The following is a 27,757-nucleotide window of genomic DNA, read 5'->3' as shown; positions in this document are numbered from 1 at the left end:
CTGACTCCTCCATGCCACCTTCACGGGATCAACTTCCTCCATCCTGGTCACATGCCCATACCACCTCAAATGTGCCTCTCTTGCCTTCTCCACGACTGACACAACTCATGCCTCTGCTCTGATGTCATCATTCCTCCTCCTCTCTCTCTGTGACACTCCCATCAGTCACTGCAGCATCGTCATCTCTGTCCTCTCCAGCTTTTTCTCTTCATTATCCCTCAACGCCCAGGCTTCTGCGCCATACAGCAATATAACAGCAACTTTTGGAAGATGGCTTCAGGTCATTCCTCCGTCTACCTCACACATCCCAAAGGTAGGCGCGTTCCCCAGTTTGGAAAGCACTGGTTTACAAGAACATTGCCAATCGAGTGCTAATCCAACATAGTCATTGGTACTGACACATTCTATCAGTGACGTTTTTTGCTCTTGGTTCAGTTAATAATATTTGTTTATCCAGACAAATGTTAGAACAAGTAGTACTAGATTGATGGATGAAGTTTATCAGAAATTCAGTAGAACAGAATAGTTGGGTTGAGAAACACTTCTTGTTTAAATGTAATGGGATAAATAAGTCCTTCCTTCGGCCTACAATAAATCTCAGAAAAAAATTATTAATCATCTATATTCTCCTCAACTGTGAGTTGTATGAGACAATAAGTATGCAATATTATCTCTCAGTGTGTGTGAAAGGAGTGGGCGGAGAGGAGAGCTGCCTGCCAAAATTTGATGCGTTTGGGTGAGTGTGTGTAATTCACCGGGTCGGTCAGGATAACATGATTGGCGTGATCGTCAGCTCATTACCCTCCAGCATGTGAGCTAAGACCTCATATAGTCCGATCTAGGGCAAGGCTGTGACCTTCACACACGCACACAACCATTCCCTCTCTCAAGAGGATCATTAACCTCCCACTTCGTTCGTGAAACTTTTCGCACCCCATCCGGCGCGAGTCCCCGTCTTACTAGATGGCAGGAGAAAACATTACCACTATGCCAATTGTGTGTGTGTGTGTGTGTGTGTGTGTGTGTGTGTGTGTGTGTGTGTGGAGGCTGGTTTGAATAATTGCGTGGACGGGGCGACCGCTACTGCTAGCACATTTGTAGATATTACATTACGAAAATTTCGTAAAACGTTAGGTGCATACACAATTTGTAGCAATGCAAGTCTTACATACTGCTGGTAATTTTGAGTGTCGTGTGTATTTTGTCAAATATATCACCATCATTAATAGTGAAGTTATGTCCGTATTCACTTTAGATGACAACTGAAAAATAGATTGATTGTATCTTATTCCTGGCAACAGAAAGGTTATAAGTGTGACTGCATGTAAGGTAATCTATTGCGTGTGTCAGAGAGAGAGAGAGAGAGAGAGAGAGAGATTATGCACATTTAATACTTGTATAATCACACACGCATGCACATAAGCATAAAGGTATATAGGCCTATTAAGATATGAGGGTTTGGCCCTAAGAAGGTGTTGACTGGAGTATGCTTAAATTTATAGTCTGGTATGAAGGCCAGGCTCACCCATCCGTAAGCAGGGCAAGTGCCTATACGACTATGAAAGGATAACAAATTACGCCGTCAGTCTAAAGGATGTATTTTCCTTATCCTGCCAGCGTTCGGTCTTAAGTTAACAGTAGTTGACTTACACAATTATAAAATTGAGGCGCTGAGTGGAATAACCTCTCATGCGCCAAATATAAAAAATGGGAAAAAAACGCTGTTCAAGTTTGTTTACTTTCAAAATGCCATATCTTTTCAGCCGATAAAGATATTCTAGTGATTAGTTTTTCAAACGTATCTGAAAACATCTGCTTGCATGTTAGAATATGTAAATCAATGGCATTTTGAAAGAACAATACATTACCAGCGTCTTTCACCTCTTACCTGACAACAATAAACTGCATTTTCCCAAAAATGTGTGTTATTGCAAGCCAACCTTACAATGGATGCATGTACTTTCACAATATCCATTAATATAACGCAAAACCAGCACAAAAAAGTAAAATATGGCTAAGGAAATCTGTCAGTACCATAGTGCTGCCCTTACCATACTGTTGACCTTGAACACTCATAGTTACGTTTTTCTCCCACAAAATTGTTATTCTAACACCATAATAAAAATCAATGAAAAATGTTATAAGAATAATAACACTTACTACCTCAAAAATATTGGATTTAATGACTGGCCAGCAACTCAGTGCTTCGTGGCCTGTGGCGCTTAAGTGGTTATTACTGGCATTCTGGGACTTCCCCCACATGAAGCTGACAATACATGCGTGTCTTAACGTGAATTCATAAGAAAAATCGACCTTAACACCAGTGGAATAACTGAGCCTGATGTTGGTTTCCAAGGTTCAGGACCTGGGGAAGACAATACTAAGCCACAACGATTTTCTGACTGGATTATTCAGGCAAAAATAGATCTAATGTCCACCTAGCAGGGTATAAACACCTTCATGTGCAGCACGGTCAGTCTACTCTCTGTAAAATGGGATTTTCACCCTTATTGGAGGTATTTTGTCACATGATTCATTATTGTACTAGTAGAAGAGGGTTTGGGGAATACGTTGGTGTACGTAACTCCAAAATGGCCATTGTGGCGGACAAGAAGTTATTCCACTCAGTGCCTCTATTGACTACTACAGGATGTTAGATTCTGTATTCAATACAAGTTGCAATGAAAGGTACAGTATCTTTGTTACGCAACTTGAATGAGAAGCAGCTGAAATCAGTTCTAAATATTTATAAATTCTCAGTCAACAGAAAGCTTTCTGATGAGGGGACGGAAAGACGAGGTGAAGGATAAGGTTACGTCTCGGCGATACCTGTTTGCTTAGGTATTCTATCAAATACTGAACCATCATTAGCAGCTTGTTGCCACTACTTTTTATTATTGATAGAAAAATCGCTTTGGAATGACACAATTAATGGCTACTTAACCTCTCCCTAACACACATCTGCCTCCATCACCATCCCTCCTCTTGCCCATCACTCACCTTCCCCGCAACTCCCACCCCCTGCTTCACCCCCAGCACTGTTACCAGATCATTTCTGTCTGTCGCTGCTGCTGCCATCTGCACAGTGTCCCGCGCGGAAATTTCTCCAACTGTACGATGGGAGTGGAGTGTACTGGTGTTGTGATGAGGAGACGTAGATGGAGGTGGCTTAGGCATGTGGAGAGGACTGGGGGTGATAACTGGGTGCAGAAAGTGAGCAGTGTTAATATCGAGGGTGGGGTTGTGAGAGGCAGACCGAGAAAGGCGAGGGACGAGGTCATTAAGCGTGACTTCAGGGTTAAGGGACTGAACAGGGAGGCTGCCATAGATCGAGCAGCATGAAGAGCCGCCATTAGGTGACCAAGGCCGAAGCGTGCAAGCATGATGGAGCCTTCAAAAACGAAATGAAACGAAACGAATACTGTGTTAAGTGTAATGCATGCTCACTTGGAAACCTGCATTACAAGTGTTGGTGGTGATCCCTATGTTTTGTCTGATTCTTATCTCATTTGACTGACATTTAACCCTAGCTTTTTTTTTTTTTTAAGATGTGAGTGTCAGTGGTGGTATCAAGCATAAACATCAGTCTATTCCAATACAGTCAGATCTCCTGGATCTTGGTTAATCGGTCTGCCAGTCTACCATAATAATGAAACTCCTCATTAACCAGGTAAAACAACCACTGGTTTAGGTCCCACAAGTTTACATTCATTTTTTAGCCTTATGCCTGAGCAATAACCCCTAAAAAGACTGGAAGAACTGGATTAGCAGTGTTTACACTTATTCTGCTGCTCTCGATCGTGAACCGGACGACCCCTTTCTTTCATATTTCTCTTAGTATCACGAACCAGCTTTAAATTCCGTTTCTTACACATTTTCCCAAACTCATTCACCAAGCCTTGCAGTTCCCCTTCGCCTTAACTTAACAACAGTATCATCTGCAAACAACAGTACAGGAAGTTTCCAAATGCTTCCCTCTCTCATTTGGGCCACTCCAACATCCACTACCCTACCTTGTATCTCTTTTAAATCCACCTATACACAGATTGAACCACCATGGTTACATGACACATACTTGTTTCAATCCAACATTCAGAGAGAAAAATTCACTCAGTTCACTATCCACACGCATTGCAGCCTTGGCAACTTCACACATACTCATCTCGTCATTCAGCAACCGCCCATTTACTTCATATATTTTTAATATTTTCCACATTCCTTGTCTATCTACTTTGTCATATTCTTTCTCCAAATCCATGAAGGCCACATACACCTTCTTTCCCTTCTCTAGAAACTTTTGCACTAAAGGCCTTAGAATAAATATCTGATTTACACAACCTCTTCCCTTCCGAAAGACTTCCTGTTCTTCCCAGACTAATTTCCCTGTTATTTCCCTACCTCTGTCAATAAGTATCCTACCATATACTTTTCCTATTACACTAAGGAGGTAAATTCCCCTATGATTACCAAACACTTCCTTTTCTCCTTCTCCTTTGTACAGGGGAATAATTATACCTTACCTCCAATCCTTCGGGACTCTACCTTCCTCCCAGGCCATTCTGCACATCTTCCATATCCATTGTGCTACTATCTTTCCCCCATGCTTAATCATTTCACTACACACTCCATCAATTCCAGGGGCTATCCCCATTTTGACGTTCTTCATTGCTTCTGCTACTGTACTTCCATCCTACTGATCTCTTCCTCCCTTCTCACCTCCCTCCTTTTTCCAGCCATTCCCCGGCCACTTATATTGGCATTATTTTCGTTATCTATGTTTAATAGTTCCTTACAGTTTTATCTTCATCTGCCCACTTTGTCTCCCTTCGCTATCAATTTACCATTTTTGTCTCTCACACCCTTACTAACTTTTTTATCACCCTGTCTAACTCACTTTATAACCCTCCAGAACATTGTCTTACATTCCCTCAACTTTACACTCAAATTCATTCCAAATCCTCATCCGCACCCTTCTTACTTTCTCTTACTAATCTTTTAAGCTCTCTTTTTCTCTCCACGTATAAGTTTCTCTTCCATCTTTCAATTTCCTCCATGCCTCTGCTTCCCGTCCTTTCACTACGAGTATATGCTTGCTTCTTTGAGCCACAGCTTGTCTCACCTCTTCATTCGACTATGCAGTGCCTTGCATCCCGTTTCGCCTTCTTTTCACCCTACACACCACCTCCCATGCAGCACAGATTTCTTCTCTGAATATCTCGCACACGCCTTCCACCTCCCTCATCTGCTTCAAATAATATTTGGCCTATCGCTCCTCCACTTCTTTCTTATATTCCGCCTTTTTTCCATCCTTTTGCAACTTTTCTACCCTCTTTGTATACACTATTTCCTCCTGTCATTTCCTCCTCATATATATATATATATATATATATATATATATATAGATAAATATATATATTTATATATATATATTTATATATATATATATATATATATCTATATAGATAAATATATACATATATATATATATATATATAGATAGATAGATAGATAGATAGATAGATAGATAGATAGATATTATAGGCGTGTACTAAAATTGTGTGTTGTATTTACAAAACATTTATCAAATAAAGGTAGTCATTAAAGACAGAAGATAGTTTTTAAAATAGCCACTAAAAATAACCATTAGATATTTCCACTAAAAATAGTTACTAAAAATAGATACTAAAAATAGTTGGCAAGAAGTTCTGCAATATGGTAGTGTGACAGTCCAGTCATGAGCACTGCTAGATGTCCGTTTGGCAGAGGTGAAGGCGTGGAGAGGTGGCATAGTGGATGTAACTTCGTCTAAGCATTTGCCAAAAAATTTATCCGTAAAACAATGCAAGGGAGGTAACATTCCGTCCTACATGTAGAGGAGGTAGTTCATTTGTAACTGGTGGATGGTTAATTACTCTTATTGCTTTGTTATGAATTTTGTGCAGTTATTCTAAAGAAGCTCTTCCACAGCCACTGCACAAGGGAAGCAATATTGCAAGGAAGAAGGAACCAAAGGCCAGGATCCCGCAAATTGTACCCTCCAAGAACAAACAAAAACAAGATAATAGAGCTGAGAGATCATTTGATTTGTAAATTATAGGTACAGTTGCGAGCGGATGACTCGAGGCCACCTAGTCCACCAACATGTTTGGTGTTTTATCTGGTAAGAATGGTAGCTATGAACTTGACCGAGATCCAGCCGGCTGTTCTGGCGAAACAAACCCAGTGATAATTTGTCAATGTGCAGTTCTAACTGGTCTCCAATCAGTATAATGCAAGTAAACGTACCGTATTATGCTGATAATGATTAGCGTGTCATACACATGGTAGATATATTTATAACCATAGTATTACAACATAGGCTTCCAAGTAGTGGTTCATTCATTCATGTGAAACACACGGGTATCGATAGTGATTTATTTTGTTCGACCATCGTCATGAACCAAACGACCCTTACCAGTTTTCAAGAGATATGCCGTAGGGTTATCGTTTCCTCGCAACCTCGCACTATTATCACAAAAATACCGTCATGCCAGTCATCCCTCACCGTGAACCTCATTTTCGTCGACCTCTGAATCCGAAGCAGGTGGGAAAGTTAAAGGTTCACACCATAGTATGCGGAACAGGGGAAGGGAGATGTGGGAGTTATAAGGAGGATGGTGGGTGAGGAAGGGAGGGACGAGGTGGGACGTCTGATGGAAGGGGGGGCGGGTGGCATTGGTTACCTATTTGCCAATATATATATATATATATATATATATATATATATATATATATATATATAGATATATATATATTTATATATTGGCAAATAGGTAACCAATGCCACCCGCCCCCCCTTCCATCAGACGTCCCACCTCGTCCCTCCCTTCCTTACCCACCACCCTCCTCCACCATCCTCCTCCTTCTCCCAACCCTTTCTCACCCACCACCCTCCTCAGCCCCACCTCCTGCTTCCCCTCCTATAGCAATAACTATGGTATGCACCTTTAACTCTCCCAGTTGCATCATATTCGCTGATAACAGGTTTATGTTTCTCAGGTTGACGAGGCGGGGAGAAGGGCATCACGAATTATTTGTGATCATGCTTGGTTGCGGGGAAGCTGATAATCCTACGGCATGGTTCTTGAAAACTGGTAAAGGTTGTTTGGTTCACGACGATAGACGAACAAAATAAATCACTACCGATACCCGTGTGTCTCGCATGAATGAACGCACCACTATTTGGACGCCTAGGTTGTAATATTATGGTTATAAATATATCTACCATGTGTATGAAAAATTAATCATTACCAGTATAATATGTTTACTTGCATGATATTGACTGTGGACCAGTTAGAACTGCACATTGACAAATTATCACTGGGTTCGTTTCGACAGAACAGCCGAGTGAATCTCGGTCAAGTTCTTACCCACCACTGTTACCAGAAAAAACACCAACATGTTGGTGGACTAGGTGGCCTCGAGTCATCTGCTCTCAACTGTACCTGCGCGTCAGTGAAGAAGTTACGGACTCTGCGCTATAATCCAGGTTATTTTGAGCTGGTTTTAGCAAGTGAGCTAATATGAGAGGTCCAGCTGAGGGTACTGGTAAGTGAAACACTGAGAATTTGAATACTTTTAGAGATGAGGAATATTGGATGCATTGAAGGTAATATACAGTAGGAATCAAGCAAGACCTGTCTGTTAGTAAATTGGATTTATTTAGTGTGTCTTGTATTAAATGGAACAATGTCATTTTGTCTTCATTTAGTGATCTTGGATTAGCCATGATTTAACAAGATTGTTGTGCTGGGCCAAGTCAGTTTGAAAGAACTGTAGTATGACACATGTCACTGGCCATGCTGTTTGATAGTTCTCTTATACTGGGGCCTACTTAGTTATTGTTTCTGCAACACACTTTAACCCATATCTTAGGTGAGCATTAAGGTTATGAAATGATGAAGGTGTTAAAGTGGACATTAGAACTTTAATGATGGTGATGATGATGATGACAGTGAATGAACGAGATGGAGAACCTTGGACGAGAATAATAATAATAGATGAGAGTTAAACTTAAATTGTTACATAAACAGTAACACAACGCGCTAGGATCTGTATTTCCGCTTCTCTCTCTCTTATATAATTAATTCGTAAAACTTGTATTTGTTTTCCCTCTCCCGTCACCCTTACCCATTTCGTCTCTATCCCTCATTTTCCTTTCTTTTACCTCGAACCGTATATTGCTTTGCCCCTTGAACGCGAGTATCTTGTACTTTATTTTTTTTGTTCTTTCTCTCTCTTTCTGTGTGACTTTAGCTGGAGGGACGCCTTCGTGTGGTGGCACCGATATAGCCATGCAACGCCACTGTCTATAATATTCATATGTCCCCAACATTTACCCGATCCCTATAAAGAAGATGGTGGATTACAGAATGACAAGTTAAGTCTGCAGTCTACTTGGTTCAGAAAGAACAACATACAACTGTATTCATCTAATGAGACTTTTAGACTTGGAGAGAGTAGCTCTACCATACAATAATCTACTCACTTCGATAGGACATTTCTAAAGTTGAATGGAATCGACCGGCAACAATATCTACACTTCAAGAGGTGAGCCCTATTATAGAATAAATTGCTTAGTCGTAGCAAGAATATAATGGGAAACATTTCCGTTGCTGTTTGCTTTCATTTGCACCCCCTTATACTCCCCAGGACGGTTTTATATCTCATTCTTCCTGGAATCAGATTTTATTTGGCTGTGGAGACACATCCTGAACTTGATGTGTTCAGTATATCCATCATGACGAATGAGGAAGTGAAGGAGCATTGTGGTGTGGGGGTGGATATGATAGGAAGCGTTAGGAGAAACACGTTGAGGTGGTTTGGCCATGTTGAGAGGATAGAGAGTGAAAGACTAACGAGGAGAGTGTATGTGAGTGAGGTGGAGGGGGAGGAGAGGGAGAAGTAGGCCAAGGATGATATGGAGGGATGGAGTGGAGAGGTATATGAGAGAGGGTGGTGAGAGCTGAGAGCAGGACAGTGAAATGGCGGGGGACTGGGCGACATGGAGGCGATTTGTTTGTGGCCGCCCCTTAGGGGATTGGAGCGTCTGGCAGTAGATAGATAATACCCTTCACTACAAAAGGGCCATTCTTAACTAGTGTAAAATCGTCTGGATCCAGTAAAAGTAAACTGTTGCAGAATACTCTCGTGGTGAAAGAATCATCCTTGCCTGCTGCTTCTCTCCTCTTCTCTTAGCATCTCATCTCATCTCATCTCTTTTCATGTCATCTCTTCTTTTTTCATGTCATCTCTTCTCATTTCTTCTCATCTCCTCTCATCTCACCTTTTCTCACCTTATCTCATTTTTTTTTCTCTTCTCATCTCAACTCGTCTCTTCTCTTCTCCTCTCATCTATCTTCTTTCTTCTCTCTTCTTTTTTCTTCTTTTCTCTCTTTTCTCTCCTTTCTTCTCTTCTTTTCTCTCCTCTCCACTTTTTTCTTCTTTTCTCTCTCTTCTCTCCTTTCTTCTCTTCTCTCCTCTCCTCTCCGCTCTTCTATTCTCTCTCTCTCTCTCTCTCTCTCTCTCTCTCTCTCTCTCTCTCTCTCTCTCTCTCTCTCCTACACACACACCTGCTATAAACGTCCACATATTAATGGACTGCTATTAAATAATATAATCCTATGAATAGGAAGCCTTGTTGGAAGAGGGGAGGAGGCACGTTCGTGTGTGTGTGTGTGTGTGTGTGTGTGTGTGTGTGTGTGTGTGTGAGAGAGAGAGAGGGAGAGAGAGAAAGTCCTTCCACGGGAACAACCTTGGTGGGGTGGAGAGCTTACCCCACGGGCCGTACCACCTGGGGTAGATCCCCTACAGGATTCAGCAGGACAGGGTTACCCATGCTGGAAGCGCCATCAGTGAGAGGTCAGACTGTGTTCCCAGACCCACTGCCTTGAGGGTTGTCCTTGGATGGGTTAAGGCTACGGGAGTAAACCCCAAACGAAAAATCCGTGAGTGGAGTCCCATGGAAGGCGGGGCTCGGCAGACATTGCTCCCAGCAGACTCCTGCAACCGTGAGCAAAAGATGTTCGTCGTGACTCTACATGCCACCATCATAGGCTGAGAAGGGCAAAGTCACGTGGTGTTAAGGACTACGGTCCCTCAGTTCCCATATCATCCTTTCATTAAAATTAAAGGACTTGTGACGACAGGAAAGGGTGGCGGTAATCGGTCATGGATGTAGCTGGAAGTCGTTAGCTCTAGTCCTTCACATAAATGGCGTTCTCCCATTGGTCGCTGGCATCATAGCATAGGAGGAGCACGTCATGCCTTCAGCAGCATCCAGTGCAACTAAGCAACTTGAAATGGAAACCTAATTGCATACCTCTGACGGAGAGGGGTATAGAAAAGGTAACCTAAACATTTGCTGCTCTTCACCACCTGGCCAGGTAACCACGTCTGTTTAGGCATCCCGCACTGTGGTCGAAAAACCAAAAGAACCCCTCTGACTCTTCCTACCTATATATACAAACCTTACTCGATACTGACCAAGACATAAAACCACACCGTAGGACTACCCTTGTTGCCCATGATGTGATAAGATATAAAAATGATATTGCTGCCTTCTCCGAAATTGGCCTCTCAGGAGAGGACAACCTAACAGAAACAGAATGAGACACCTATTCCTGGAGGGGATATCCAGAAAATGTAAGAAAAACCATCGTCTTGGCTTTGAATTCTGAAGCAACTTACCACAGAAGATCCAAGAATCACCTGAGGGTATATCAGAGAGGTTGATGTCCTGGCGCATACCACCCTCTAAAGGCCAATATACAACACTCACCAGCTCCTATGCCACAATGCTTGACTAAGAGGGCACTGGCAAGAATTCCTGTTATAACTCTCTGCATGCTACTATTCGCCCAGTACCACAATGATAAACTAACCCTGCTTGGAGGTTTTAATGATGGTCTTTGAGTCAATTGTTTTACAGAGAAAGGCACTAATCCATCACCAACCCATTTGTTGACACGTAGGGAACATGTATGGGTTGGATATATAGTTACCACCCGGGGTTGTATATGGTTTCCTGGCTTACAGGAAACCATTAGACTTGCCAATCAATGTAAAGTCATCTGAAAAGGAAAGAAGAGTAATTAAAAACGACAGGAAAGATGGGAGAATAAGAAGAGAGGAGGACAGACAGAAAAAGAATGATAAAGGTGAAGGAAGAAGTAGCCAGCACCACATAACTGAGCAGATGATGATCGGCACCACCTACTACAAGATTTTAATGCCAGAGTAGGAAAAGGTAATCGCCTCTGGCCAGGCATTATAGGCTGTCAGGGTATTGGTACCATGAACAACAGTGGTCTTAGACTGCCGTCTTTATGCTCAGATCACAGTCTGTTCATCACCAACACTACTTTTCAAATTTAAGAATAAGCCCAAGACCACATGGAAGCACCCGTAATCTAGACATTGGAATCTAATTAATTATGTCGTTGAAAACTTCAACTAATTATACGCCCATAGATGCGCGTAGATCATCCTCGAAGAAACTAAACTGTAGTATTTTAAAAGATGTGGCAACGTGAAACACCTTGTGCAGTACTATCACAGACAAGCTCTCTCAGTGCTCACCACTTGACTCAAATAATTATGCAACAAAAGTAGATGCAGAGTGGCTGAACATTAAGACACTGCCTCAAAGCACGGCAGAAGAAACCATTGGCTTCTCCATTCGTTACCATAAAGATTGGTTTGCTGAAAATGCTGAAGGCATACATGACCTTATTGCAATGATGATGGGAGCAAATAACTGGTTGGCTCATCCTAGCTCTTTAACCCTAGAAACTGAGTTCCAGATTCTCAGAAGTGAAACTCAGAGAAAACTGCGTGACATGAGGAGCAAATGGTGAACAAAGCAAGCAAAAACGCTGAAAAGACTTGCTGATGTTAATGATCAACATAGGTTCTACAAGTCCATGAAAACCATTTATTGGCCAACCAAACACAACATAGCCCCTATTCGATCAGTTGAAGAGGAGATCCTGAAAGACAAACATCATTTCAATACCTTACTAAATCGAAGAAACACAGTGGAGCACAATATCCTTGATAACATCTCAAACTCTTCTTAAACAGCAGATATCGATGTCCCACCTTCACTTGGAGAAATTTATTAGTCAATCCAATTTCCAAAAAATAACAGAAGGTATGGTCCTGATGGCATACCATCTGAACCAATAAAAAAGGGTGGTCAGCCACTCTACCAGCACCTCCATGATCTCATACTGACTATCTGGAACCAAGAATGAATGCCATCTGAATGTCTTACATCTGATATTTTAACCGTCTATAAGAAGAATGGGATCAGCTCAAATTGTGACAAAAGCAGTGGTATCTTCCTCCTTGTGAATGCTACCAAAGTACTAGATAATGTAATCCAGACTGACAAAACATCGGAGTCAATGCTTCTTGAAATCACAGCGTGGATTTGGAAAGAAAAGCACCAATGATATGATCTTTGTTTCCCAACTGATACAAGAAAAATGCCATGAGCAGAACCATGTCTTATATATTATTTTCGATGATCTTGCAAAAGCAGTTGACACTGTCAACAGAGGACTTTTAGAGAAAGCTCTTTCAAAATTCTGAGTTCCAAACAAATTCATACCATCCTGAAGAGCCTTCTTGACAACACAAAAACTTGTGTGTCCATGAATGGGGGCAACTCTGAACCCTTCAACGTGGACGTGGGATTGAAGCAAAGATGTGTCCTAGCTCCTGTCATTTTCAGCATCCTAACTAACTGCAGCCATCTTTTTATGTCACCAATAAATGAACCCTGATGATGGAATAAAACTTCACTTTCGTCTAGACGGCGGCTTTTTATATCACAGACGCTTTCAAGCACAACAACTGAAATAGCTCATCTCCTAGAGCTGCAATGTGCTCATGACTGATCTGTCCTTGCACATACTACAGAAGGCCTACAGTAAAGGCTTACTATCCTCTCCAATATATACCATGCAATGGGTCTCTGAATAAATGTCAGTAAATCAGAAATAATATATCAGAGAAATAACCCAGCAGAACCTCTTGAATTTCAGATAAATGACAAAAAATGTAAAACAAGTGCAGAATATTACCTACCATTGAAATGTGCTTCCAGATAAACATAACGTTGATGCAGATGTCCTTGAACGAATCGACCGCGCCTCAGTCTCTTTGGGACGTCTCAGATCCAGTCTTGAAGAACACCAACATGATAATCGAGACGAAGGTATCAGTATATACAGCTGTATGCCTCACCATCTTCTTATACTGTGCTGAATCCTGGATTACCTACCAATGTCACATCAAGTAGATTGAGTTGTTTCACATCCAATGCTTGCAACGCATCCCGGGACTTGCAGGGGAGGATGAAGTGCCTCACTAACTAATTCACCAGTGAGCAAAGTCAACCATCATAGAAACCATGCCAGCTAAGAACCAGCTGAGATGGGCCAGACACGTGCTTTGTGTGCCTTAACAATACCTTCCCCGCCAGGTTCTGTATGGCCAACTCACTGCAGCCTGCCGCAACCCAGGGGCACAGAAGAAGAGATAAAAAGATCATATAATGACAACTCTGAAGAAATGCAACATCATACCCTATGATCTCCATACCAATGCCTCGGACAAAAAACAATGGTGAGCCCTTTGCAGCTAAGGAACCGTTCATCTGGAAGAAGCTCGGAACCCGGCCAGATAAGAGCGTAGGTAATGGAGGCCCAGCCAATACAGAGTTCTCCCAGCAAACCCTCACCTGACATACCGACTGTGTGGCAAAGTTTGTGGATTCAGGATTGGTCTGCACACTTACACAAGTTGGCACCAAAGACAGACCATACTTGGGTACAATAGACGTCACCTTCTGTAGCAGAAGGACAGTTCTAAATAAATGTGTGTGTGTGTGTGTGTGTGTGTGTGTGTGTGTGTGTGTGTGTGTGTGTGTGTGTGTGTGTGTTCTGGGGTGGTGTGATACTTGTGTTAACTTCTACTGCAAAGTTGAAATTGAAACACCTGCACATCTTTTTGTTACCCCTGCACTAGTTCAGAAGCACTGCAGTTGTGAGTTGTGGTGTAGTGTGGTGTGATGAGTGATGTGGTGTGGTATGGTGTTGTGGTGTAGTGTGGTACGATGTATGGTGCATTGTGGTATGGTGTGGTGTGGTTTGGCGTGGTGGAACGTGGCGGTGTGGTGTGGTGTTGTGTGCTTGTTTAGTGTTGGGTGGAGTGGAGTGCTTGGAAGTACGATTTGTGTTGTGTGCTGTGGGATGGTGTGATGTGTGGCTGGTATGCTTTCTGTGGTGATATGTCGTTGTATGGAGTGATGCTTTGCTTGTATATTATGGTTTGTGAGTGGGTAGTGTGGTGAAGTGTGATGGGGAGTGTTGTGTTGGTGTACTGTGATGTTGAGTGCTGTGTTGGTGTAGTGTGACGTGGTGTACTGTGTTGGTGTACTGAGGTGTGAAGTTCTCTCTTGGTGTAGTGTGATGCTGAGTGCTGTGTTGGTGTAGTGTGATGCTGAGTGCTGTGTTGGTGTAGTGTGATGCTGAGTGCTGTGTTGGTGTAGTGTAATGTTGAGTGCTGTGTTGGTGTAGTGTGATGTTGAGTGCTGTGTTGGTGTAGTGTGATGCTGAGTGCTGTGTTGGTGTAGTGTGATGCTGAGTGCTGTGTTGGTGTACTGTGATGTTGAGTGCTGTGTTGGTGTAGTGTGATGCTGAGTGCTGTGTTGGTGTAGTGTGATGCTGAGTGCTGTGTTGGTGTACTGTGATGTTGAGTGCTGTGTTGGTGTAGTGTGACGTGGTGTACTGTGTTGGTGTACTGTGGTGTGAAGTTCTCTCTTGGTGTAGTGTGATTTGGAATGCTGTGTTGGCGTAGTGTTTTTTTTTTATGTGTCCTACTCTGGACATAAGCTTCACAGCCTGCTATCAAGGCCCAGCAGTCCTCCAACATACCATACACCTCTACATGGCACCACTTCGGCGCTAACTCCCACCGTCCATATTGAATACATGCTAGGGCTGTCTCATACAGGACTGGTGTATTGGTATTAGCGGGGGTATTTTTACGACATGACGGCGGGGCTTCTGGTTGATCAGTAAGTTTGATGGGGAATGCTGTGTTGGTGTAGTGTGATGTGGAGTTCTATGTTAGCGTAGTGTGATGTGGAATGCTGTCTTGGTGTAGCGCGATGTGGAGTTCTATGTTAGCGCAGTGTGATGTGGAGTGCTGTGTTGGCGTAGTGTGATGGGGAATGCTGTGTTGGTGTAGTGTGATGTGGAGTGCTGTGTTGGCGTAGTGTGATGGGGAATGCTGTGTTGGTGTAGTGTGATGTGGAGTGCTGTGCTAGTATAATGTGATGTGGGGTTCTGTGTCGGTGTAGCGTGATGTGGAGTGCTGTGCAGTGTAGTGTGATGTGGAGTGCTGTGTTAGTGTAGTGTTGTGGCGTGGTGTTTTGGTATAGTGACTAGTGTGGTGTGATGTGCTGTGCTGGTGTAGTGTGAAGTGCTGTGCTGGTGTAGTGTGAAGTGCTGTGCTGGTGTAGTGTGAAGTGCTGTGCTGATGTAATGTGATGTGGAGTGCTTTAGTGGTGTAGTGAAGGTTGTAATGTAGGTCTTGCTATGAATGTGATTGTTTTGTTAACTGTTTAATGACATTTTTTATTGTATGAAATCATTTTATTATTATTTCCTTATTATTCTTCCTTTTCTTTTCTTTTTTCTTCAATAGCACTTTTTTTTTTCTGTCTGTGCCCAGGTGATATAACCTAAATCTTTGCAAACTTCTTCCAGCTTTAGGGATGGAATCATTCTCCATTTAATTCCCCTTTTTAAAAAGTGCCCAAAAATTGAGTAAAAATATCTGGAAATGGCAAAATTGAGAAAAGACGCCAGTGTTTCGGATGGGTTCATGTGATGGTAATATGGCGGTAGTGGTGTAAGTGTTAATAGAATGGTGACATTTGTGCGCTGGTTTTAGGATCGTGGTGGTATTATGGTGGCGATCTTGTGGTGGTGTGGTGTGGAGTGGTACGGTGGTTATAATTATGATGTTGGTGGGATCATGGTGGTGCCACGGTGGTGGATTTGTGCACTAGTGATGTGGTAAAGTGGAGTGGTGTAGTGATGGAACATGATGTAGTGTTAGTAGGATTGTGGTGGTGTTAACGAGGGTGATTGTGTCTTGTGATGGTGTTACAGGAGTGGTGTTGCCTAAGTGGTGTGGTGGTGTGGTGTGGTGGTGCTTGCTAAATTGGAACCATTTTGTGTTATGATGGGGTGATTGCTAGTAGTTAAATCAATGTAGGAAAAGAGAAAAAGATGAGAGATCGGACTGAAAATAAATAAAATTGCCAGAGAGAGAGAGAGAGAGAGGACCGGTTCGATGCTGGTTACCGTCACTCGTACTAATACATTTATAATGTGGTAATGTTAATTACAAATGTCATCTAAGTCGTCACCTACTTTCCATTATTTAACATATCACGTCTAATATACTGTACATACTATAATACTAGGTGTGTGTGTGTGTGTGTGTGTGTGTGTGTGTGTGTGTGTGTGTGTGTGTGTGTGTGTGTGTGTGTGTGTGTGTGTGTACGCAAAACTAGGAAATGGATGTTTATGATACTTGGAAGGATGGTGGGAATTGGGTTCCATATGGACCTGTTTCAGTGTGATGTCCACTGAAAAGTTCTGAAGCAGTGTTTTGGACCATAAAAATTGTGCCCATTGGTGTTAAAATACGCGTACACTGAAGAGGCGGCGAAGCATTTCCGTGGAATTTCATACGTCTTTGGAGAGAGAGAGAGAGAGAGAGAGAGAGAGAGAGAGAGAGAGAGGTATATCTACAGTCTGATGTCTACTTCACTGATGCTAAGAACAGACGATTTAATTCAGCAGAAAATGATGGTAGCTCTGGTGATGGTGGTAGTAGTAGTAGTTTTTGTGATGATGGTGGTAGTAGCTGTGATGATTGTGATGGTGGCGGTGGTGGTAGCTATGAAGCCAGTGGTGGTAGTTGTGGTGGAAGCTGTGGTAGTGGTGACGGTGGCGGGGGTGAGACTGTTAAACAGTCTCACTTGGGCTAGTCCTTTTTGACTCCTTTGCGGCCTAATAGGATCACAGAAGCACTTGCTCCAAAGCGAAGCGTTGTTCAGATACGGTTCTAAGTTTGACGAGTGTTGAGTGGCCCGATAGGGCCGTGAGGCTCTTGTTCTTACTCTATTTTCACTGAAAAGTTGTAAGTACCGTTCAGGATACTGAGGCTTCTTTAGATATAACTATGAGTTTCTGTGATATATATTGTAACTTTGTACAGTATGTGTGTGTGTGTGTGTGTGTGTGTGTGTGTGTGTGTGTGTGTGTGTGTGTGTGTGTGTGTGTGTGTGTGTGTGTGTGTGTGTGTGTGTGTGTGTGTGTTTCTTGATTTCATGGGACAGTGAATTGTACTAATGTATTACTTATACATTTTAAGTGAAGCAGCAGTAGTTCCAACTCGTGCTGTTTTGAAAGTCAACCTGTTTGAATGAAGGCCCATATTACCCTTCTTGTGCAGCTGACCAGCCTACATTCGGGGATAGGGAGGATATTGGCGGACATTTTTAAAGGGGACATTGTCGCTACCCGATCATATCAGTGTCACCTCATGAAGGCGTCCGTCTCCAGTACTCCCACATATGAAAATGTTATTATAAAGATACAAAAGATTCGGGCCGATTTCCACCCTCTTCAGTTTCATTTCGGGCCAGAGATATTCTATTTTCCCTGACAAGCAAAACTTTGTACGAAAAGTCTGACATGCATTCATACTGGCAGCACAGGAGTCTTAAAAGCAGAAAATCAGTTTTTCTTAAGGCCAAATGTTTCCCTAGACCTCGACACGTAACTAGAGTGCTAACAACGCAGGTTTCTATTTCAGCTCTAGTTATGCAGGTACATTTCGGCATTTGATGTTTCACTAACAGATGAAGTAAGAGGTAAGGATTTGTGTAATTACAAATTACTTATCTTTCCCCTTTTGGTGCTCTCTGATTTTGCTGTTTTATAAGATGAGGAATTACGTTTTAGTCATTGGTAGATACAGTTGTTAAATTTATCATTTTATCCAGATAATGCATATTGTATTATTGTCTCACTTATAACTAATAATTTTGCTTCACTTCTGGATTCCTTTGGTAACGGATTACTTACTGATGATATAACCTTCAGTCTTCCTTCACTGCTTGACATCATTTTGAAGTTCAGTGAGATCGTCTGGGGATTGTAAGAGTAAGCTGAAATGTTAAACTCTTAGAGGATGTTAAGACTTGCTCACTAATCTCTAAAGAACTCTAATTACCACCGTGTATAGTTTCATTAACAAATCCCTGTCAGTGTGGCCAGTTATCCACTTCAGTGATTCTGACGTTGTTTACCTCATCCTGCATTAACCGCTTGAACTCAGTGATATTCGTTCTCAGTTAATTCTTCCTACCTCCAAACGATTTCGGTCAGCTCAGTAGAGACTACTCATACTGAAGAGGCTAACTGACGTTATACTGACTTTCTTCTGTTCTGAAAGTCTTTCCTAAGCTAAGGCCTCTGAAAGTGGAAGAATTAAATTACGTAAGGCGTCGTCGAAGTAAAAGGTTTAAAAGATTCAAAATGCTTGCAGCCAATCAACTATGAATCTAGAGCTACTGTATCTCGAGTCTTGACTAAAGTGAAAATATTGGCAAGTTTGAAATCCGTAGTGTGTGCCGAGTGTCGGCTCCCATTCCATTTAACCCTGATAGTTTGTTATGAATATAGAGAATACTTAGGGATAATGTGCCGCTGTCTAAAGAAGTCAAAGGATTGCAGGATGTCCAGTATCTATAGCCAGATACTTTAATCCTGGAAATGGTGGGCATAATCAGTACGTCTCCAGATCATTTTGTCCACAGAGTGACATCTCTTCCACTCACCATCATTCCCCCATCGGTCTTCCATCTCATACTCTACCTCCTTCTTCCCTCCCCTCTCTCCCTTTCATCCCGCCCACATACGCTCCTAATCAGTTTCTCATTCTTAGTTCTTTCCAAATGGTTGCAGGATACAAGATACATTGGCGAGACGATTAATTTTGGCATTAATGCATCAGTAAAGACGCGGATACTCTTGTCTGAAATATGTAATCGACAGGATGACACAAGGCACAAGGTTCCGTACGGGGTTGAGGCTCACTTACTGGAGCAACTCCAAACTTGGACTTGGTTTCTTGATACTGAACGGATGATTTCAAGCTAGCCTACAACAAAGCCTTTCCCAGTGTTAGTTCTCTCTCTCTCTCTCTCTCTCTCTCTCTTTGTAAATTATATTTCTCAACAACTACTTCCGCTCCCAGTCCGCACCATCCTCTCTGTCTCTCGCTTATCCTCTTAAAAACTTCACACATTTTCTTTTACCGTTTCTTGCTTCTATTTTATTTCCCTTCCCTCTTCTCTTCCCAGTCATATCCTCGTTCCTCTTTCTTTCCTCTCCATCTTTCTTTTCTTTTTTACTTTCTTTGCTTCCTTTTATTTTTAATCCATTCATTTTTTTTTTCGCTTAAGTCGCTTCTTTTGTTATCCCTTCTCCTTTCTTTCCCCCTCCTCCTTCTCCCTACTGTTCCTCATGCATTCAATCGCTGACCTTTCCTTCCATCCTTCCTTCCCTCTGCTCCTTCCTCCTTTCCTTGGGCCAGTCCTGTTCATCCTTCCCATTTCTATTCTTCTTTCTCTTCCCTTCCTTTCTTTTATGCATCCTTCTCCTCCCCCTCCTCCTTGTCCTTTTCATCCTTTCCCTGTCTATTCCTGTTTCCCGTCCCTTCCTTCCTTCATGCTTCCTCCTCCTTCTCCTCATGTTCATCTTGTTATTGGTCTTTTCTTCTTCTTCTTCCTTATCATCATCAGCAGCAGCAGTAGCAGCACATCATCTTCATCATCATCATCATCATCATCATCATCATCTTCTTCATCTTCTTCGTTCTCCTCCTCCTCCTCCTCCTCCTCCTTATCACCATCAACATCATTACATCACCAGCAGCAGCAACAGTAGCAGCAGCAGCAACATATCATCTTCATCATCATCGTTATCTTGTTCACCTTCCTCCTAATCCTCTTGCTCCTCCTCCTTATCATTATCAATGCCATCATCATCATCATCATCATCATCATCTGCAGCAGCAGCAGCAGCAACACTAACACATCATTATCATCATCACCATCATCGTCATCACCAACCTCCTCTTCCTCCTCCTTCTCTTCTCCCCTCCCCTTCCGCTTCCTCTTTCAAACTCCCTCCTCTCTTTTCTCTCCCAACTTCCAACTCTCAGACATCAGTTCCATGTATGAAACTCAGTTTCACTTTCCCCCTCCTTTCTTTTTCTTACATTCTCGGTTTCCCTCCTGCCTGTCTTCCCGTCACCTTTCCTTTTCCACCTGTCTCGCTTTCCGTCACTATTCTTTTTCCCTCTCTCTCTCTCTCTCTCTCTCTCTCTCTCTCTCTCTCTCTCTCTCTCTCTCAACTGCCTCCTCTAGTCAGTAGCGCCGGAGTGATGCCTTGGGATTTACCCTATGAAAATTGATAAGGCACACACACACACACACACACACACACACACACACACAGATTAGAAGGAAAGGGAGTGGTAAAGATCAGACGGGAGGAAAATGGAAAGAGAAGTGAGACGTGAATAAAGGAGATGAAAGAGAAATAGTTAAGGAAAAAAGAGAAATATCAGAAGAAAGAGAAAAGGGAAGGGGAGTCAAAGAAAACTAGTGAGGCGTGCAGGGAAGAGGGGACATGGGGGAGAGAGAAGGGAGGAGGATGAAGAAGCAATGAGAAAAATGTAGAAGCAGAGTGAAGGCCATGCAGTAAGAAGTAGTGAAGTTACGGGAAAAGACAGAACATGAGTAAAAGAATATTACAACGAAAGGAAAGTCACGGAGGTAAAGGAGTAGAGTGTACAGTAAAGATGTTAAGAAATTCTACCCAAGAGAAGTACTACATGTTTTCCATTAGTATTTTTTTAAATACTTGAGTGAAATTATTGTACAGGGAAGAAACTTAGCCCCTATTTTTGTTACCACTTTTTTTTAATGCTATACGAGGCCTCTCCTCCTCACCTTATTGATGTGAATAATCACCATCTCCATGAACCCCTACGATAAGGTGACGTGTTATATAAACTATTCTAGCTAGCTCCAGAAGTGTGTATTCGGCATAAGTGAGACTTTTCAAAGTAGCAGAGTTATGTACAAGCCAAACCATCTTCATCGCGAGGCTTTTCGTGAGATGAATAAAATCGTTTTGAAGTATCAAGAATAAAAAGCAAAAACACATCACCGGACTGAAGGGGTTAACTAGAGAGTATAAGTAAACTGAGATCTACTTCACCACTTCAGTTTCTGAACGACTTTTTTGTGTCCGACTTGAGCCAATACATTAACAGCGCATTCCTTGAGGTCCAGCAGTCCTTCAACGTACCATATACCTTCGCATGTTATCACTTCGGCTCTGACACCCACTTTCCAAGTTGAATACATGCTAGAGCTGTCGTGTACTGGCTGGTGTATTGGTGTCATCGTTTTTTTTTTTTTTTTTTTTTTTTTTAAATAACGTCAGCGGGTCTTATGGCAGATCAGTGAAGTCGAATTGAACGAAATTCATATCCTTTAAACTTTTGCGTCCATTGGAACAGAAAACCATCTCTTTACCAATTATAGTCGGTTTCACCGAGTCTGACGCACTGATTTTGCCAGCTGAGGACACGTGGAACTGGTAACACTGCCCGATGCTCTCGGGCGGTGATTGGTCAATTCCTGTTGTGTTTGAAAGTGCACCAAACTGACTTTCTATTCCAAACAATACTCATTTATAAGATACTGGATTATACAGATACAAATGAGAGCAATTATATCTTTAATGATAAATGTGCCTTTTGAACGATCAGATATAAACCTGAATGACACTGATAACAAAACCAAGCACAGTAAAGTCTCAACTAGACGCATATGGACACAGTTACCGACTGTGGCGGCAATTCAGACCAGTGTTGCCAAATTCCCAGCCATATAATCGTACAAGGCATGCCAAAATTATCGTTTTTTAATCAAAATTATCGTACACATTTAACTAAAGCCTTTTCCTCAGATTTATCCTGTTTGGCCGTGTTACTACTACATGCATATTGCGCACTGGCTCCTTAAGCGTAAGATTCTTAACATCTAGACCATATAGGATAGGCTATGACCCATGCTTAGCCTACAACTTAAGGCAGTACCTCTTCTACCTAGTGAGGCTAACCCATCTTGAGTAATAAGTATTCATTTTATGCAAATTAGCCTATCGTTCACATACATGAAATAAATAAATATTTGCATATTTAGGCCTGCCAAAAAACACTCGAAAACATATCCCCACAAAGAAAAAAAAAATAACGTGGACAAGTCATTATCTCTGCTAGGGATATAAACTTCAGAAAAGGACAAGTGAAGGTGAGTGCACAGAGAGGTAATGGAGAAGAGCAGAAGTCACTGGAAGCTAATAAATATTATAAGCCCCGACTTGAATCAGCCATGATAAAACAACCCTTATAGACACTACTCATGGAGTCCAGTCCTCCCACCAGCCGCAGGCCAACGGGAACTGAACAGCGGTAGACCTATGACTCACACAGAGATTGATACACACGGACAGAAGCTCGACACGTGAGATTGTCTGTCGTACGCGGCACATTCGGTAATTACCCTCGTCTGGATCTAGTATGTTTATGAAATGCTAGACAAATAAGTCATTTAATGAAAATCCTCCAAAGTCATAATTAAGTAAACATTATCACATTATTCGAATGAAATATTGCACAAATGCATAAATTATCGTATTATCGTATGTATGGTATCGTACATGTGCATAGTGCCAAATTATCGTATATGTACAATAAATATCGTACCTCTGGCAACGCTGATTCAGACCTTCATAGCAAGGTGGTTCCGAGGCCCTGTGAAGGCTGGAATGTTTTTCTCACCACTGCTACATAGTGTCACAGTCTACAACATGCCCTTCATTAATTTATCTACTAATACACAACTTTACCCTAAGATACGCTTAGCTTCTGATAATTATGATTTGTGTAAGCACACACACACACACACACACACACACACACACACACACACACCTCACATGCTATTCATATACTGTACATACACATTTTCATTACTTCATACGTATCAGTAGCTTTAAAATACTGTACAATGTACATATACATTTTCATTACCTTCATAGGTAACAGTAGCTTTAAAATTCTGCATTTATGTTTGTATTCATAGAGTCAGTAAAATTATTTCTTACATTAATGGGCTAGGTGTTTGATTTTCCTGAACATTTTCAGAGGTATCATAAGAGACAAACAGACAGACAGACAGCCACTGTAACCCCGGTTACCATCCACCCTCTCCTCAGGCATGATATACGGCCATATTCTTAAAAGTAATTCCTTCCCTAAACTTTTCCTTCCCTTCGAAGGATTTTTCTTTCCCTTCAGTATGCGTAAAGATTTCCTTGGAAGGGCAGGAAAAATGTTCAGGTTGGTAGCCCTGTTAAACTAAAATGACCCATCCTGCTGATATTTGGTATGATGGAGCGTTAAATTTATAAACTAATACATCAAAACACGCATATCTCGTGCTGGATAATGAAAACACAACATATTTGAGACGTGGGAGGTGGCCACCACATCTACAGTATACTGTTGGTTTGTATTCAGCCATAAATGCCATTCTGGCCAACACCGCAGCGTGTTCACTCCTGAAGACAATATTTTGATAAATTATATTCGAGGAATATTATTACGCTTAATGTTGTTATTAGTAACTGTAAGAATCACTTGTTAAAGTCCGTCTCGTGTACTCGCATGGCGGCGCTCAATTGTTTTTTTCCAGCTGGAAGACATGAGCCGAACCACACGTGTGACCTTGATGGCAGATTTCCCTTTTTCAGGCAAATTAACAACCAAAGTGTTTCTTGAAATGAATCCTCGTTTGACCCTGGCCATAATGTATCAGATTTGTCAGTGTCAGATCATAAAAGACTGGATGAATATCGGAGGTAGTACGTCGTCTGCTCTGTTTATGTCTGGCTTTTTGTCTCAGCCGACATGGGTAGCAATTTTAAAGAGACACAAATAGCGCTTAAACATTAGTATAGCGTTGTAAACTGCATCAATATAAGTATACAGTAACTTCTGTCAACATTTTAAATATATATATGACAATGAACCACAACAGAAAGCACAAAATTTATGAAGGAATTTTTGAAGAGATGGGTCAAGGAATTCCTTCAAGTTCCAATAATTTCTGCTGCCCAGAGGAAAAATCTTTCCCTTCGCGCAGCCCAGGAAGGGAAGGATTTTTTAAAGAATACCAATTCGGCTAAAGATTTCCATCCCATGCCTCTACAAGGGAAGGAAATGTTTAAGAATACGGCCGATAGTGTCCCCGCGACCGAGAGAAGCCGGTGACTTTATACAGGAAGTTACCGTTCCCTTCTCTATTTAGCCTAAATTAATCTAACCTAACCAAACCTAAACTAACCTCACCTAACCTTATCCTAGATCAACCTAACCTAAATAAACCTAAATTTAACTAACCTTAATTCAAGAAATGATTGATTTCACAATCTGCCTGCAACATTATATATATATATATATATATATATATATATATATATATATATATATATATATATATATATATATATATATATATATATATATATATATTATCGACCTATAGTTGCCTATAGGTCGATAAGCTCTGAGGCGGTGACTTAGTCAGTAGAGAGGTGGCCTGCAGTCCTACCGGATCCAAGTTCAAATCCCGGCTGGGGCAGGGAACAGTTTGAGGATTTGAATTACATAAGAATTAGACTTTACCGATCTACCAGAAGACCCGCCGACATGTTGTAAAAATACCCCCGCTAATACCAATACACCAGTCCTGTATGAGACGCCCTAGCATGTATTCAATATGGATGGTGGGTGTTAGCGCCGAAGTGGTGACATGCAGAGTTGTATGGTATGTAGGAGGACTACTGGGCCTTAAGAGCAGGCTGTGAAGCCTGTGCCCAGAGTCGGACACATTAAGAAAAAAAAAAAAAAGACATCCAACTATATCCCCGAAGCATATATTTCATAAATGGCACAATGCTTGAGATAACATGCGGATACTTTCAGCCAGCAACTAGTAAGGGCACTCGGCGCATGCACACAAAGCGCATCGGTAACTTCCAGCATAAGTCACTATGCATACGACACCGGGAAAGTAATGGATTGCATCACTGTAGAATGAACCGAATTTTTGATAATAGTGAAGAAAAGGAAAGTAAGATGAAAGCAAACCTCATGAGAAAGTAATAGTTGAACTATGCTATTTATCTATCTATCTATTAACAGACGACTTAATCTCGTAAGGGGTGGCCACAAACAAATCGCCTCCATGTTGCTCTGTCCCCCGCCAATTCACTGCCCTGTTCCCAGCTCTCCTCCCCCCTCTCATATGGCTCTCCACTCCATCCCTCCATATCATCCTAGGCCTCCCCCTGCCTCTCCCTCCCTATAATGAAACCGCGCGCTACAATGAAATCGCATGCAGCGTGAATGAAATCAAACATAATGAAATGATAATTTAAACAAATATATCGGTCACTGGCTGTTGTGACTTTACTTGGTTTTGTTATCAATCTTGTTCAGGTTTATCTCTGGTAATTTAAAAGGCACATATTTATCATTAACGACATCAATGCTGTAATTTGTATTTGTATAATCCGGTATTGTTCAAGTAAAAGACTTGTGGTTGGAATACAAGATCAATATGGAGCACATTCAAACACGACAGGGATTGACCAATCACAGCCCGAGCATCGCGCAGTGTTACCAATTCCACCTGTCCTCAGCTGGCAAAATCAATGTGTCAGACTCACTGAAATCGACTGTATACCACCCCCTTCCCAAGTTATATTCTTGCTATATCGAGACGATTCTTTTCAGTTCGTTGCCTAAACTATAGTATGATTACCCTAACCTGACAATCATTCCAATCCCCTTTTCAGGTGGACTGCTGACCAGGTATTGTTAGAGTGGATGGTTAATTTGACCTCAGACTAAGGAGACTCATTTCTACCTCATAACTAACATTCGTCGAATTTCATGAAACTACGAAAAGTCAGCTTGTGAGTGTCATTCAGTTCCGTCGGATGGAAACAACCCAATTTATCTCTTTCATTGCTAAGGTGTACTACAAAGGTGAAAAATACACAGTGGTATACATATGACTCCCCTTCCACTCTGCAAGTGCTTTTTCGTGTGTCGTTGGGAGGGTTCAGTCAGCGCTATCCTGTATATTTTTGGCTTCCTACCCCCATTGCTACAGCTCCAATACCAGCAGTCTGGGCCGTCTGCACAATACATGAGATACCACCAGGTGAGTTTCTAGTGAAGCACTGTTTACAGTCCACCGGGTTGTTTGGCAACAGGAAAAGTGTGGTATATAACAACAACAACACTTTATCTTAGGGCTTACTCTTATGTTTGTTTCTGTACCACCAGATTGCTTTATTCAGGTGAGGAGAGACAACATCGTAGTGATGGGGTTGTTGTTGTTATTGCAGTCCCAGGTTCATCTAAAACGTGAACCAAATGGTTACAGTAGTATCACCAAACGATGGTGACCCTCTCTAGCACCTGTGATGAGGTTAAAAGCCATAGACTCTCAATTAGCTTATTCAGTGAAGGGATATGATATATATTTTGCTGTTTCTACACAGAGTTTTTTCAGCACCAGGGAGTCACCTTCAATATTTTCCTCTCCGTCCTCCGTCCTCCGCGTAAGTTCATTCCACTCCCCCGAAACTTAACGTACCCATACATAGCATGAAGTCAAGTCATTATATATTTATTAATTTATTAAATGCAAATAAACTAGTATAAGCACAGACTAGGATCTGCACAGATAGCCATGAGTTAATGGCCACTACTCTTACTTTTTACCTCTGATGGGACGTGAATCACTGAGGGTCCCAGTTAGTTAAATGACCACCATTGGGATTTTTTTAATGTACCATGGGTCGCTGCTTCAGGAGGTAACTTACGTACTTGTTCCACATGGGAAAGTTCCTTGTCTCGGTGGACTGAACAGAGCTGGGGCCTGATTGACTGCTGCGTACCTTAAAAGCACCAGGCAAGGCTGCTGCACCACCTCTGAACATCCATACTGTGCAATTTCCACACTGTGTGTACAGACGCCCTTTTAACTCAACGTAACCATACATAATGTCACGCCTTTGTTATCTATTTATTTGATTATTTATTTTACTTTATTACTTTCTCTTTCAGGTTTTTCAAACTGGTAACTTATAACGTATTACAGAGCATAAAGTTTCCTTTTTGGTCTTTTCTATAAAATTTCTGTGTCAGTTATTCCATGCTGCATGGTGGTCCTTCTCACTTTTTCGTGCCAGTTATAACTACAGGGTTTGGAGATTGAGGGAGCCTTCTTGCTTTACTATCCTTATCCTTCAGCATGTAGAGTTAGATCTTGAAGTCATAGTCTACTCTCTAACAAGCAGCCTCTAAAGGACCACAAGGTCTGTTGCTGTATGCATTCTTTTGTATTCTTTTGTATTCCTTCTTCTCCTCCTCCACCCCTTCATCATCGTCATTCAGGAGGAAA

Source organism: Coenobita brevimanus, chromosome 112 (assembly GCF_032717465.1).
Source record: "Coenobita brevimanus isolate Jiangsu-jjx chromosome 112, ASM3271746v2, whole genome shotgun sequence".
Classification (NCBI taxonomy): Eukaryota; Metazoa; Arthropoda; class Malacostraca; order Decapoda; family Coenobitidae; genus Coenobita; species Coenobita brevimanus.
This window is presented reverse-complemented; position numbering follows the sequence as displayed.